This window comes from Drosophila mauritiana, chromosome 3R (assembly GCF_004382145.1).
Source record: "Drosophila mauritiana strain mau12 chromosome 3R, ASM438214v1, whole genome shotgun sequence".
Taxonomy (NCBI): Eukaryota; Metazoa; Arthropoda; class Insecta; order Diptera; family Drosophilidae; genus Drosophila; species Drosophila mauritiana.
Genome location: NC_046670.1, coordinates 969,615 through 983,756, shown reverse-complemented (window position 1 = coordinate 983,756; position 14,142 = coordinate 969,615). Strand labels below are relative to the sequence as shown.

The window sequence follows — 14,142 nt, the reverse complement described above, 5'->3', positions numbered from 1 at the left end:
TACCTATTCTTCCTGCTTGTTTGTTACTCCCATATGTATGCTATAATTTTTAATAGTTTTTTTTTCTTTTTTTAAATTTTATTAATTGGAATTAAACAAGTTTACTGCTACCTATGTGGCAGCGTTACCAGGTTTTACAAAACTTTTAGTAGTTATAACTTATAACTAATACTATTCAAATTTATTTTTCCAACAACAGATATGGTCAATTGTTTACCACAGTTGGTTAACCTTTGTTTTTCTAATTTGGGCAAACATATTATGGATGATACCAAACCAACGGCGTTCAATGATGCGTTCCAGTCTTTTCGTGGTTTGCTATTCTCAAATTCTACTTTTGGCCCAATATATATACGGCATGAATTTATATGAAAGTGAGTTGCCAACAAAAGTTACGGTAAGCAAAATAAAAAAAAAAAACTTGCAATAAAACAAGAGCATTTTGTGCCTACGGAGATTTTAATGAATTATATTCCTTCTAAAAGTGTATACTGAAAAAAAAGTTTAATTTATTTATTAGAGATGATTGTATAGTTTACAAAATAAAGACTAACATAAACGTAAATAGTATTAGATACGTGGCCTTCTGCTATGCACAACTATACTTATACAAAATGTTTAATTTAGTTTAAGGGTTTCAATGCCAGGCCTTAAATAAGAAGGTGGTTTCTTCTTCGGATTCTTCCAGGATTTGATCTATGCTTACTGCATAATTTGGTCGATTCTACTGAGTTGTTGTGTGGGTTTTGTACCATGTGTTGTCGTTGTCGATGGCATTTTATTAGCTTCATTCGCTGTTTTTTCATTTGACGTGATTTGTGTGGTTTTGAATATGTTGTTAATGTTTTGGATTGAGAAGTGTTGACATCTTTTGAAGAGAAGAGAAGAAGAGAAAAAATAATAAAAATAACAATAATAATAATAATAATAATAATTTATGGAACTTATTTTTAGAGCTGTGGACTAAACCTGGAACAAATTGGATTTGTTCATCCCCAAAGTAAAGACAGTCAGCCTTGGATACCTTTAACTGTGAAAACTGGATTCCTTTTTGTGTTTTGGGTAACTTCGCGGCAATATTTTAGAGAAATATCTCTGGATCGGCAGCAAAGTGACCTACTACAAAAAATCTTTGAAACTCATCGCTCTCGATCAGAACATCTGCTTTATAAAAAGTCACAAACACCTCAGATCTTTACATACATCTTGAAAAGCACATCAAATTTTATAACGCGGATATGGATGTGGTTGCTGATATTTTTAATTTTCTTATGTGCCATGATTGACCGCACCATGACAGGATTTAGAATATGCTACATGTCACTGTTTTTACTATTTCTGATGGTTTTCCAAATGTCTTTACAGTTGTGGATTAGGTTTCTCTACGGATACTGGATATTTTTGATTTTTTATGCAATGACTATACTGACGGCAATTTATACATATCAATTCGATCACTTTGATTACTATTGGGAGAAATTTCTGAAAGTACAGTCAACTCTGTAAGTTAATGTTCTATGTGTATATATTAAACAATTATTAAGTTATTTCAAATAATAATAAAACTAAAGTACAATTTCATATTCAAATATTTTTAGCGGCACTTCTACCGCCATTTCTGTCAACGTTGCGCCTCGTGACTTCTCACACCGCCACGTGCAGAATGCTAACGCTGCGCCTGTGGGGACCTGTGGGTGTCCGTTTACAGTAACCGCAAATTCTGTTGATTTATCGCAATAGATTCGGACCGGGTACTCACTTAGCATTCAGCTCAGTATCATTGACCTTGCTTATGATAACTCCTCCCTTAGTTAAGTGAGGGCCGTCCTCGGGTCTCTGCAGAGCTGTCTCTGGTTCGATTAGGCGTTGTCGTTCAAGCCAGCGACAGGCGGTGTAAACAATGCCGAAACAGGCGAGTGAGATGGTGAAAGTGATGACACTGCTTACGATCGGTCTCGACAATACTGACTTGGCTTTTAGGCTACCTTCAAGCTCAGCTCATGGAGGTAGAGCAGGCTGAGGTAATTTTTGTAGCTCGTGACGTTGACTTGAGTCACGACGGATGGTGCTGGTTTCTGTTTCAAAGACATGTAGTGGTTGATGAACAATGTTCCATTTAGGGACATTGGTATGACCCCGTGATTGTTCGGTTGAGGTCTTATTGATCAGTGACTCTTTCTTTTATATCAATATAGGCCAAAATGACGGGGTTGATCAAATTGATTTTTGCCAAGGTGAGTGAAGTTACTGTATTTTCTAAACTAGTAATGATTATTATATTTTTTGCTAGCATTGTTTCAAACAAATGTTCAGTGTCTATTTTGTCGGCTTTCTTGATATCATTTAAGGTTTTTGTCAATTGGTTTTTTAATTTGGTGTTTATTTCTACCTGTCTATTTTCTGCCTCTAACAATTGTTCTTGCCGGAACCAAATCTGTTCCCTAACAAGTTAATACTACGTTTATTTCTATGACAGAATGTCTTAACCTAGTAAAAAGCTAAATGTAATTAAGAAATTCTTAAAAAAATTAAAAAATTCTTTGTGGCAGGGAAGAAATTTTTAATCTGCAAGAGTGGGCCTTTGATATCAGTGATTGCTCGTGAACCTTTAGGTTGAACTATGGCGAACTTGGAAAACTTGTCAATGCACGTTAGAAAGTGTTGCTTGTCTATGTAGAATATATCTACGTGCAAAAGTTCTCCGGCTTAGGATGGTATTGGGGTTTTTCCTAGTGTTTGCTTGACAGGGTGACGTTTGTACTTTGCCTTTGAACAAGTTTTACAATTTACGGCCACTTCAGCTGCTAAGCGGCTCATTTTCGGGAAGAAGGGGTCGCGCAATATCTGCTTGACGTTTTCTTGGGCTGCGCGATGTGCTCTGTTATGTTCTGCGGTTATTATTTCAGTTTGCTCTGTCCTGTCAGTAATGTCCGTTACCAAGTATTTACAATACCTGAATGTCGTTGAGGGGAATGTCTCTATTAGTCTGTGTTGTAGGAAGTCTAGTATTGGGAGTTCGCAGTGTATGGCATTCACAACGTTTACATTTACTAAGTCCAGTACAGTAAATTGGATTATATATCGGAGCTTGTCCTTGAATATTATAAAGGTTTTAACTGATGGTATGTCTGTGTGTTCAATAATAATTTGGTTTCTAAAGAAATTTGCTTGTTTGTCGGATGTCTCAATTGTGTATGTAAGAGATTGTTCGCTGTGAATTGTAGCAATGTTGGAGTCATTGTCGGATTCGTTCGAGTCAGAGTGGTTGTCTAGCGCCTTAACATTTTGACGGGACAGGGCATCAGCTACATGATTTTCCTTGCCTGGTTTATAAATGATATTGGCGTTGTGTTCGTCGATAAAAGCCTTCCAGCGTTTTATTTTTGCGTTTGGGTTTCTGTCCGATACCGTGAATGTCAGCGGTTGGTGGTCGGTGTAGATGTTAAGGTTCTTGACTCCGTACAGATACTATCGCAAGAAGTTCTCGTTCGTTAGTCGCGAAGTTTATCTCATTGTCGCGTAGCGTCCTGGAGATCATTGTGATCAGTTTTCCGTCCTGGGCCAAAACCGCCCCCAGTCCATGTGCCGAAGCATCAGTTGTGAGGTCAAATGGTCTGTTGAAGTTTGGGTATGTAAGGACCACATCTTCTGATGTCAGGACGTTTTTCAACCTTTCGAATGCTTGTTGTTGGCTTTGGTTCAGGTTTACTCTAACTTTCCTGGATTGGTTGGCACTTAATTTCACGTTATCACCTTTTAAGATATCTGTAAGAGGTCTGGCTATGGCTGCAAAGCCATTAATGAAGCACCTGTAGTAACTGGATAAGCCTAAGAAGGACCTGAGGCCGAAAAGATTATTTGGGGGTTGGAAATTGTTTATAGCCTGAACTTTTTCAGGCGAAGTTTTTAATCCATTACTTGACACAATGAATCCCAGGTACTCCACGCTCTCTTTGAAGAACTTGGATTTTTCCATAGAAATTCTCATGCCAGCTTCGTATAAACTTTTCAGAACACAATCGGTTTGTTTGACATGGTCTTCTTTTGTTTCGGAAAAAATAATGACGTCATCAACATACACGTAATATGTTTTTCCTATTTGTTCCCTAAGAACGTCATCGATTGCCCTTTGAAAAATGCTAGGAGCATTTTTTAAACCGAATGGAAGTCTACAGAACTCGTATTTACCGTTATTAACGGAGAAAGCTGTTTTTTCTCCATCCCTTTCAGCTAGCTCAATCAGGTGGAATCCCGAAGTAAGGTCCAATGTTGTGAAATATTGAGCCTTACCCATGTTGGACAGTATGGTGGCAGGTATGGGGTATTTGTCATCTATTGTTTTTTGATTTAGTTTTCTATAATCACTAACCAGACGTTTTTCCATGACGACATGCCCTCTTTTGTCAACCACCCAGATGGGGTTGTTGTATGGGGATCTAGACGGCCTTATTATGCCATCCGCTAGAAGTCGTTTGACCTCTGCGTTGACAAAATCAGCAACGCCCAGTGGATACGGGTATAATTTTGAATATACCGGTTCTCCGTCCGTGCGTATTGTAGCTACGGTGTTTATGTTGAAAGGTAGGGATTCGTTAGGATCCGCGAATGCTTTTGATCTTTGTTTGATCATTTTTTAAAATTTTCTTTGACCGCCAGTGGAATGTTACCGTCGTCAATTTTGATGAAGTTCACATTTTGACACTTCATAATTTGTAACGGCTCTGAGCCGAATTTGTGTGTAATTAAATTGCTTGTAAGATTGATGGTTGCATCAACTTTTTTAATAAATCGAGGCCTATAATACCGTCAAAATTTTTTAAACTGTTTAGGACGAAGAAGTATGTCCTAGTCCCCAATAGATAGATAAGGCATTTCTGCTCCATCTTCGTATGCCCGTGTATTGAATTGACTTGAAACGGGTTGTCAACTGGTGCAATGGCTTTCAAGAAGGGAAGTGGTTTTATATAATTTTTTGATGCTCCCGTATCTATCAGGAGCTTAATATTCTGCCCTGCTACTGTTCTTGCAATGTACGGTAGCAGGGAGTTTCCCCTAAAAAATTGCACTGTTCATCGTCGGATGCGCATTTGTCTGCTACGCATGGATTGGTTACATCCCCTAAACTGGGTCTGTTTCCTAGAGCGTGTTGAGGTAACAACCTCCATAGGCTCAAAGCCTTGATTATTTGGGAGGGCGTGGCGTTGTTTGGAACTACCAGCCTTCTGACCCTGTGATTGATTATTTGGTCCGTTGTTGGACTTCTCGAGGGCCTGGCCCCTATTAAAATGTGGGTTTTTACGCTGATAGTTGGAGCTATCTGAATTTTGTTGACCCTGTTCGTTGTTACGCCACCCTTGGGTCTTTTGAGACGAGGATTTCTTGTATTTTTCTTCGTTATGCTTAGCATAGACGGCTTTGAATACAGAGCTCTCATTGCTCGTTTCTGCCTCTTGTGCCAATGCTAAGGCTTTTGGCAGATCCTTTGGACGCGCCGAAAAAACTGTCTGTTTGATGGATTTTTTCAGGCCATCAATGAAGGCATGTAGAGCATCATTCCTATGCTGTTCAATAAGGATCTTTGCTTCTGCTTCCTCGTGTGACATTATTGTCTTGTTGGTTAGAAGTGCTAGCTTCTTTTCTATCTCGTCATAATACTTTAGCAGGGGCATATCGCCCTGCCTCAGTGTTGCGAGTTCCTGTTGTATAACACGCAGTGGGGTTTTATCTGCATATGTGAAGTCTAGTCGGGCTATAATCGCGTCGAAATTCAACACCGTACTAAATGAGGATAGTGCTGAATTGGCAGTTCCTCTAACTTTGTTGCGTATAATTGCAACAGCCTGATAGTGTTTCGAACTCCCATTATATGGTCTAAAGAGTTCGTAAGCAACCGTTGCTGCTTGCCGCCAGGAAACGTAATTTTTCTGTTTGCCATCGAATTCTGGGATGGACTTTACGATATCTAAGGGTTCGTCGCACGTAATCCCTGGTATTACTTTAGCTGCCTCGTATACTACTGTATACTACTACCTTTGGAGTTTCTGATTTTATAGACAGAGTATCTATTTGTCGTAGCATATTCTGTGTCGTGCCAGCTAATCTTTGTTCGAAAACCGCCGATTGGTGTTCAAGCGCGGCCTTGACCGCCTTTTCTATCATATTTAGATAGATCGCTTCGAACTGTGTACCCTGCGCAGCTTGTGCTTCTGCGGGTTTTCCTGTTGTACATTGTTCTGTATTCATTATTGTAACTTGTTCGTTTTTAATTTTCTCCCTGTAACTAGGTATTATGTCTTCGTCACTACTGGAATTACTCCAATTCAAGTTCCTATACATTCGTGTCCGTTTGTATGAAACAATAGCTTGTATTGTACTGAACAAAATTTTGGTATTAGTTTACTACTACTCTCACTAGGCCAATCAATCGACAGATTCAATTTTTATTTAATTTGTTATTGAAAAAAAGGCAATGAACATCTCACTTACATTTTTCGTTGTTATTCTAGTGCAGCTGTATAGTGTCGTTGTGTGTTGATCCGCTCCTGTGTTCTTCTTTGGCTGGTTTTTTATTTAGTGCAGTTGTGTGTTGATCCGCTCCTGTGTTCTTCTTTGGCTGGTTTTGTATTTTTAGTTTAATATGTTTCGTTTATTTTGTTTTTGACTCACTCAGTGCAGCTGCACTGGGGTTTTATTTTTTGTTTTTTATTACAGTTCAATATGAAAATGTTTAATGTTAATGTTTAATTTAAACAATTGTCGATTATTACGTGCTCAAAAGCAGTATGCCATTTACTAAATGAGTTTGTCCGAATACTTGTGCCGAACAAAAATTAGTTGTCTGCGTGCATTCTTATCAGTAGAAAGAAAATGCAAACGGCAAACCGTATAAGAATTGGCTTTCTGCGTGCTAAATATTCGTTCGTTGCTTAGCTCATCATCTTCGCACCGTTAGTTAACGGTAATAAGCACTATAACTTGATATAATATAACTTGATAACTTGCCGACTAGTGCCGGTTTTGCCGTGGTTTTGTTTTTCACTCGCTGAGTGCAGTTGCACTAGGTTTTTTTTATGTTTGTTTTTCGTTGTTGTTGTTTTGTTTTATATGTTTTATATAAAATGATTTCACAGTTAATTTGATTGGAGTTCTTGTTAAATAATTTTTTTTTATTAAATACTTTCGAATTTAATTATATTATTGCACGCCTTATATAACTGTTTCGTTTTATTAGTACGTTTTAATAAATTTGTTTGCACTTTTCCGTCGCGGGATCTTTTGATCCGGTTTCAAATCACTTTTACTGCTAAGTTGGGCGCCAATTAAACAATTATTAAGTTATTTCAAATAATAATTATTCTTCTTTATTAGGTGCATCAGAATACGACTGATCCCTTTTGAGCTCTGTCTAAAACTAAAGTAAAATTACATATTCAATTATTTATAGCGGCACTTCTGCCGCTATTTCTGTCAACGTTGCGCCCCGTGACTTCTCACGTCTTAATAAGGTAATGCTTGTTATATGCTTGTGTCCGCTCTTCGTGCCTTAAGATATAACTTTTGCAATAAACAGTTTTCATATTTTTATTTATTTAATAAATTTTTATTTTCTACTACGTATTATTTTTATGAATTATGCCTTAATAATTTCGAATATTTATTAAGTCATTTGACTTAATAAGAATGTATGTAAATGATCCAATTTTATTATTTAAAATTCAAATTAGATTCAGTGAAAATGAGTGATATTTAATTGACGACGAAAAATAATTTTTAAATACGAGGCAATATATAATAAAAAGCAATGGTTAGAAAAATAACTTAATTAAGGAACGTGGAAATGTTTTAATTTTGAACATTAAAATATTTCAAGTCGACTCGAAGGTTATATAAATAAAGCACCCCTTTAAAATTGTAATTGTTTTAAAATTGTAAATTGTTTTAATTTTAAACATTAAAATATTTCAAGTCGACTCGAAGGTTATATAAACAAAGCACCCCTTTAAAATTGTAATGATATCTCCCCGTGGTGTTCCCTGGGTACCGATTATAACATATATAGTAAAATAGTTAAGATGAACGCCGAAATAAATAAAACTCGGACTAAAACAAATGGTGTGAGAAAAGCTTAGATGTACTGGGTTAGTGGGTTGTTTACTTGATCTGCGCGAGAGCGCTTCTTGCTTCTGCTTATGTGCAAGTTAACACAATCACCAAACACCCGAAATATAGTCGTAAGCCTCAAGTGCTTTTCCCATCTATAGATCGAGCTTTACCTATAAGAAACTGTAACTTGTTAAGCTTTAGAGATAAGAACTCTTGCTATACTTAAGTCAGTCGATTTTGGAAGATTAGAAGCGTCGGTCATCGCCACGTACTTACTATTCGTCTCATTAAGTGCAGACCGCGCAAGCCCTATTATAATTAATAAACTTACACTAATAAATATATGGAAAAGTTATTAAAATGATAATTGGCGCCCAAACGGATATAAAAACCTACGATAACTGAATAATTATAAATAAATAACAAAAGGAGGATCCGGAGACAAAACCAGCGGCATTGGCTAATTAACTCTAACCTAAGAAATAAAAATTTCCTGATTACATAAAATATAATATTAATTACTAAGACCATCTACTTTAAAATTGTTTGTTAATCACTATTATTATAAAGTAAGTATAACGCTTATTGAACGAATTAAAAATATTATTATTATTACATAACCTATGCAAAGAGTATTGATAATAAAAATACATGAGTGACAGTGATAACCTTTTAGACAACCTCGTGTCAAGCTTAGATAAATGGTCAGCGCACCAGGCAAGTAGGCAAAACAGTGCAGAAAAAAATAATAAGTCATCAGATAATTGGTGGTCAAAAACAAATACAACTAGCGAAATGGAATTTGAAGCTCAGTTAAAAGCGATCGTAGAGAGTGATGTAGCCGGTGCGCTCGCAGTCCAAAAACAAAACAATCGCTTGGGAAATAAACTAACCCCACGGTCTAGGGAAGAACTAATCGAAGCAGACCTCGGGACAACGGTCCTCATAAAAGGGAGGGTCGTTCATAAAGATAATCTCCGCTAGGTTTATTATTTCTTTTCCTTTTGTGACCATCGCCAAGTTAGCAAAATACAAACGTGAAATATGGACACTAGTAAAAGGGTTTGCAAAAGTTTTTCAATTAAATATTTGTCAAATCCTACTTATTTAATCTTTAAACATTTCGTATTATTTCCGCTTCATCCTCTTTAGAAAAGTCTAAAGGTATGTGATGAAATGCTAGACCCGAATGATTTGAAAACTTAAAATCCACGCAACCACAAATATTTCCTAAAACTACCATAGAAAATAAATGCATTATCAAAACGGCATAATAACAGTATAGCGCACTCACTCTAATTAGATTTCAAATTCCCGATTAAAAAAAAACACTAATGTTATCAATACCCTTTTCTGATTCTGTTCAACTAAATAGGAAAATCAATACTTGCAATCAATAAGCGTTTTACTACATACTTTAATATCAAAAATATCTGAATGAACTTTATTATAAAATTATAATTGTTATACTTAATTATTGTCAAAACTTTAGTATTAAAACTGTAACTACCTCTTAAGTAGATGAGAAGAGTAGAAGAGGGAATTAAGATCTATCAACGTATTATCGGCTAAAGACGTAAAGATGCGGCAACTATTTCTGCGCCTGGGTACTGAAACGACGAACTGAATAATATCTGCCATCAGACGCCATCCAGAGTGCGTTCAACACATACGTTTTGATGGTCAACTAGTTCAACCAACATCAGCATCATCGTCGTCAACAAGTCGACGGTTACAATAAAGATTTTTTCCAAGTTCGCTACGATCATCTCCAGAACCTTGTTGCGAACCCATGACATGGACAATCAGCAGCATTTACGAACTTCTCGGATCATCCACATACGCAGAGCTGCCTTTCCTTCGATGGTTTAACGCAGTACCAAGTTGGCAGTATGGGAACTTAGTGCACAACCAATGTTACCCGTAAGATCCGCTTTGAAATAGATTTGCCAATTGTGAAAAGTCTGTGGACAGCCTTCGTCTTAGAAGGGGAGGAGTTAACACAATCACCAAACACCCGAAATATAGTCGTAAGCCTCAAGTGCTTTTCCCATCTATAGATCGAGCTTTACCTATAAGAAACTGTAACTTGTTAAGCTTTAGAGATAAGAACTCTTGCTATACTTAAGTCAGTCGATTTTGGAAGATTAGAAGCGTCGGTCATCGCCACGTACTTACTATTCGTCTCATTAAGTGCAGACCGCGCAAGCCCTATTATAATTAATAAACTTACACTAATAAATATATGGAAAAGTTATTAAAATGATAATTTGCATACATATGGAAAGAGAATTCTTATGTACTTAGAGGCTATGTGCCTGCCTATTGGCTGGGTTTTGGTTACAGCTTAAGTGGATGCGCAATATCGAGAAATGTTATTTTATTTAACGAGCAATCAATACGGCGAAACACCGCTATCGGTCTTTTGTATAAGTAAATTGTGAGGAAAGCATAATTACGTTACTTCCCTTCCCATAAAGAGAAGCATAGCCTATGCATAGGCTGATGCTGTTGGGTACAATAAGGGAAACGAATTTTGTACAATTTCTATTTCTTGAAGCTGTTCTTGATTTGTTTTCGGTTATTATAATTATAAATTGGTCCGTATAGTGTAATAAGTACAAAAATATTCATTGTTATGATAATATAAAATATGGTATGATATTACTTTCACAACGTCATTGTGTTTTATCATCTTTATCTTATTTATATCTAGTGGTGCGTATAACGCTGTTAGGCTTATTTCCGGGGTAAAATAATTTTTACTTAAGATTATTTAAATTATGCCTCTAATACAAGGACACTTCGTGCAATTTGGACTTACAATCCGATCTAGACCGATTTCAAATATGGTGCCGTGATAACATATTAGACTTAAATGGCTCCAAGTGTTATTACTTGTTAAAATTATATTTGGCTCAAACATTCTTAACATTTCTTTTGTGGGGATTTGAATAAAATTGCTAATTGGATTTTTACGCTTAATTATGTTTGTGATGCAATCATTATTTATTTCTTCATTTTTTTGATTAAAGATTTTATTTTTATTTTCAAAGTAAGACTCATGGTCATTTACGCATACAGAAGTTCAGTATAGCAACATAGTATATAAACATTAAGTATATAAACATTAAGTCATTGTTCGCTTGCGGGTGGCATTCTCTCTGTTTCGCAACATCGGCTCTGTAGCAACAAGCATAGATGCAGATCGCTAACGGAGAGGGAGTCAGTCGAATGCTAAAGCTGGAAATGTAAAGTACCGAATAAACTGAAGAGGCTAAATCCTGCGTTCATGTTTTAATTACATAAGAGGGCTTATAGTACCCCTACAAATTTGTTGTAAGCAAGTAGTTCTGCAGTAGTTTTTCATACTTTTTTTTTCTGTTTCTTAAACTGAGTTTTATAGTAATGAGTGACTCTATTTCGATTTGTGATTTTATATTGATTGGAATCTATTTGTTCCACATTTTTCATTTCTTTAAATGGGGTTTCCAATTTTGCCTTCTGTAGCAGACCTTTTCTATATGTGTATATTCTTGTATATATATTCTTGTCTGTCATTATTTAATTTTTTGGGGGTTTGTCCAGTAGTGTCATTCTTAGCTTTGTGATTGTATATGTAAAGAATAGTTTCAATTTTGCTTATTTTAGCTTCCTTATCGTTAGATGAATTAATTTTTCGAATTTTTTCATTTATTGTTTTATGTAACCTTTCTATATCTGCTACTCCGTTTTTGGCTGTTTTTAGTCGCAACTCAATCTCCTCACTTTCAAGCCATCTCTTAAGGGCTAAGCTGGAGAATGCGCCGTCTCTATATACTTTTGACAATATGTGCTTGCACAACTGATTAAAAATTCTCATTAGCGTATTTCTACGCTCTATCCAATCCTTAGTTTTAATTTTTTCAAGGGTGTCGAATTTCGAGTAAACGTCGGTGCAACTAATGTAGTGTTTGCCTTCTCGACAGTGCACATTTCGTCAGAGGCCAAAAATAAAAACAAAACATCTAAATATATTTACGCATAAAGTAACCAAATTGTTTCCAAATAGTCCAAATATTTCCAGCCAAAACGAGTTTGTGCTTCAAACATAAACTTCTAAAAACATAATTAAAGTTATGTAAACATTATGCATTGTAATTTCTGCATTCCAAAAGCAAACCTCAAAGGTATCATACCTTCAGTGAGGAGCTTCGATTTAAATAATTTAAAATAGATTTTAAAATACAAGTTATTTACTTTGTATACAAAAACTAAGAATTAACTAATCGGTTAACTAAGTTAAGTAAAATTAATATCTTCAAATGGCCTTTTTATTGTCTTTTTTGTGCGTATTTTCATGTTTACTTAAACTTTTAGTTGTGTTCCGTAAAAATGCAGAGCTAGACTCCTTATATATTAAATTAAACATAGTTTTAAGATAATAAAAGTGTTGAGTTCAGCTGCGGAAACTTGCGGATGTGCTTGTAACTTTGAATCTACTAAACGCCCATAGTTGTTATTTTTGGGTTAAGTTTGTGTCGTTATGTCTGTTGTGTTTGGGTATTATGTTAATTTAACTTTTATTATTTTATTAAAAAAGTAATTATATTTATTTGTTTAAATTTATTGTTGCTTATGGAAGACGATTCAAAACTCTGTGTGTTTCCACACCTATATATTTTTGATTTATGGTGCACAAAGAAGGGTACCCACGGAGAATAATTACAAAAATTCATCAATATTGTACAATTTAATATTGAAAATAGCGGACACCTGCCTATAGTAACTGAATTAACTGAATTTGTGGAAAAAATTTGTCAAGTATATTGGACCTTCAAGCTGAGGCAGTCTAGTCGAAACACTCACTAATGATTGTTAAAAAACTGAGAGCAGCGACGAGAAAATTTTACAAATTCGACAAACGCTGGTAAATCATTGCCACCTTTTTGGCCCGACCAGTTGGATAGTTGGTTGGGCTAACCAGCCATCGGAATTCCCCACGACGGCTTCCCTGGGATTGAGTTGACGCCTTTGTTGCCCGCTTCCAAATGCCAAATGCCAGTCGTCGATGTTGCTGTTGTCGCTGCTCATGTTGCTGCCACCGATGTTGTTGCTACCACTGATGTTGCTGCTGCTGCTGCTGCTGCAGCAGCATGCTCGCCGTGCCAATTGTTACGCTTGACAGGTGCGTTTGACAGTTGAATTTGACAAGTTTATACACAAGCCAGACCAGTGGAATATCTTGGGGCTTACAGCAATGCAGTGGATGGGATAACACAGAGCAAACTGGGCCGAAATCTGAACAAGCTGGCTTCGGAAAAGCCAGCAAAAAAAAAGAAGTCGAAAAAAAAAGGAAAATTATGCCAACAACTTTTGCAAAGGTCTGACATGAACTCGTATAGCGAGTTTTGGCAAACAAGGAAAATGTGTGGATAAAGTATAATAAGAGGTGGCTGTGACGCTCTGGGAAAACCCATAAATTCGAAATATTTTAATGCAACCAGAAATCATTGCATTGAGTCTTGGTTTCTATTTAAAGATAATAGAAATAATTAAATATTATTAGGATTCCAGATAAGGAGAATGCAAAATTTAAATATTTAATATATATATATATATTTTATATGTAGTATCAACATTATTTCTTTATTTGTGTCTTTTAATCTTTATTACAACCAGATTTGTTCACAAAAAATATGAATGTATGACTAAAAGCTCAATTCATTGAATATACATCCTTCTTTGTATCAAATCAAGTGTTATGTAAATATAAAATAATACATTTACAAACACCACAAAAGGTCAACCCTTTTTGTAAAACGCGAAAATTGCTTAATTTTGTATAATGCCAATTCAGTTAATTGAGTGCAATATTTACGTAAAGCTAATCAATAGACCAAATGCTCAGCACGCATATCATAATATCCATAATATCTGGCAACGACCAAATGCACAATTTCGATTGATTTCGGATTCAGGGAAAACAGAAGTGGAATGCACACAGGTGCTCTCTAGAGTGCAGTCAATGAATACCGAATAAAACTGGCGCAAGTATGT

At 35.9% G+C, this 14,142-nt stretch overlaps 1 long non-coding RNA gene across 1 annotated transcript; it reads right to left on the bottom strand.

The window, feature by feature from the left end:
• Positions 1 to 548: 548 nt before the first annotated feature.
• LOC117143081 lies at positions 549 to 7,392 on the bottom strand. Its single transcript, XR_004459594.1, has 3 exons — positions 6,487 to 7,392; positions 1,760 to 2,075; positions 549 to 868 (listed from the first exon to the last, which is right to left on the bottom strand). It is a non-coding gene; the product is annotated as an uncharacterized LOC117143081 (long non-coding RNA).
• Between the last annotated feature and the right edge of the window lie 6,750 nt (positions 7,393 to 14,142).